Below are 2,500 nucleotides of genomic sequence, written 5' to 3' on the forward strand. Positions count from 1 at the left end.
GAAGGTTCTTAATCTTTGTACTCTTATCTGAGTTTGCTCTTCTTTTAATACTGCTTCCTGTGACTTATGCTTCTCTTACTTGGACACCTGCTGCTTGTGACTGGCCTCAAATACATCCAAACAGCTACTATCTGCTAAGAATTGCTTTAAAGCTTCCTCCGACTTCAGCCTGCCTCGAATTAAAGTCATCATAAAGCAAGCTGCTCAAGAGTGACTCAGGATGAAAATTGTCAACTTTTTGGAAGCCATCAATTTCTTGACACTTTTCACATAGGGTGTCCACATTAACAGTGTTTGAGCCACCTGCCATTAAAACATTTTTGGTTGTCTCTTCTCCAAGTATTATACAACTCTAATATCTCTTGTATCTGACACGTGGGACTGAGACGCTCTCCTTGCTCTTGGACGGCTAATAGGTCTTTTCACAGAAGTGTGGCGCAACAAAACCTCCAAAATGTCTCCACCATTTTCTTTGTCCGGATTCTCCCTTCCTCTACAAGGTGTATAGTGGGTTTTAGTATCATCCTCAAGTCTTGATAAATTTTGTTCTCTTTGTTGGCACGGACTTTGACCTATCTGGCTTCTTACAAAAGTCTTCTTGCATCCTTAAAAAGTCATCCAGGATCTTTGGACAGTCAAGGTCATTTTCATCAACCCAAGAATCATCATCTTGGGCAAAACCAGACCAACGAACAAGATACTGTAATCTCTCTTTTTCCTTATCCCTGATGTAGCGAAATCAAGAATCTTCTCAATCCTTGCATACTCTTTCCTTGGAAGAACTGCAAGTAATTCCTTGAATATTTGCTGTATTAGGTTTATTTCCTTTTCAGATTTTAAAATCTTTTTTCTTGTCCTTTTGAAATCTATGGGCAGCAACTGACTTCTCTTTTGAAAATTCATCCTCTGAATCAGGATCTTCAAAATCTGATACAAACTCTTCATAATAACTTTTCTTATATGATTTAAGTCTCGTTTTCCTAACATTTGTTTCTTCTCTCTTGCAAAGTGGTGAGATCTTCAACAATTGATTTTTGTTAGAAACTACACCTTCTTGATGCAGGATGTTCATTGGCTTGCATGTGATTTCTTCCTCTGGGCTCTGCACCTGACTGCATTGTTTTCCTTCATCAGATCCCTCATCAATTATTAAGTTCCTCTCACTAATATCTGAATCACTGACTTCTCCCCCAATACTGTGGTGCGATCCAGTATCTTCAGGGTCAGTCTTTACAGCTTGTACTTGTCAGCCTTCAAATGTGCCCTACGAATTGGCCGTGGACTGTGATAACAGGTACTGAAATGTCTTCTAAACCAGTCTATCCCTCCAAATACACTATCATGTGCATCCTCCTTGTTTATATTAGCACATTTGCTTATATTCAATCATACAATTTGACTGATAGTAAGACATCAGAGTCCCAGTAGGGACCCGTATTAATTTAATCCTTTCTTTTTCTGCCATAAGTTGCCTCCACATTTTTCAAAAGATCTGCATGACAAAAACATTACTTCCTAATTTCTTCTTATTCCTTAACCACTGTGTAACAAGTAAACAATATCTCCTCTTGTTATAGAACCTTCCTTCTCCTCTTGTTTTTATCACTTCCTCCTCCATAATAAGGTCTTCTGACTGAGGGGAATTGAGGTGTTGTTGCATGCCATTTCACTTTTCATGTTACTTGGTTCTTCTTTCTCCTGGGGTGATCTCTTATCAACTCACTTTCTTACTCTAATAATTTAGAAGGTTTAAGTTTTGAATGTAAAGCTTTCCTTCTGGAGCTTTGGTATTTCTTCAATACTTTTTCACTCTTCTTTATCTTATTTTGCAAAGTCTTCACTGAAGGCCTCTGAGAATGCTGTATGGCATTTTCTCTGGGCAAAGAAAAAAATATTTCCTCACTCTAAGTTTCTTTTGGATGATCTGCTTGAAGAGTTCCCACTACCTATTATACCTATCTTTGGATGTTGTTGACAAAATCTCTATCACCTGGACTCATGAGGAACTCCAGCATCCAAAAGAGACGGCACACCAGGGATGTTAGTGTTGATCCACGTAGAAACATATAGAAATCAAACAGCTCTTTGATAATCCCATTGCTGACCTTAATATCAAGCCTGTCCTTTGTGTTGAGATCGCCAACTGTGAGCCCTACTGCACAGCAGCGTGGACCTAGATTATAATCCAATTCTCTTTGAAATAGGGAATCACACGGCCATCCTCTAAGGTAAATGACACCAGCTTGTTTTCCAGTATCAATATATTTATTCAAATGTCTCGGGCCTATGAAACATCTTTTTGCTCGCTCTTTCTGAGTTTCATTTTCATTTGGATGGGCAAATTTACTTCTTATTGTAATTAGATTTTCTGTAAATCATTATCCTCTTCTTTCTGTGGTGCACCACCAGGGTGGAGGATTCTGAAATGGGCTTTGTTTTTCTGAATAAACAAGTACTTAAACTCTATAGAAACGCTCTCCTTGGCACTTGGTTTTCGCAC

This window comes from Penaeus vannamei, chromosome 5 (genome assembly GCF_042767895.1).
Source record: "Penaeus vannamei isolate JL-2024 chromosome 5, ASM4276789v1, whole genome shotgun sequence".
In the NCBI taxonomy this organism is placed as follows: Eukaryota; Metazoa; Arthropoda; class Malacostraca; order Decapoda; family Penaeidae; genus Penaeus; species Penaeus vannamei.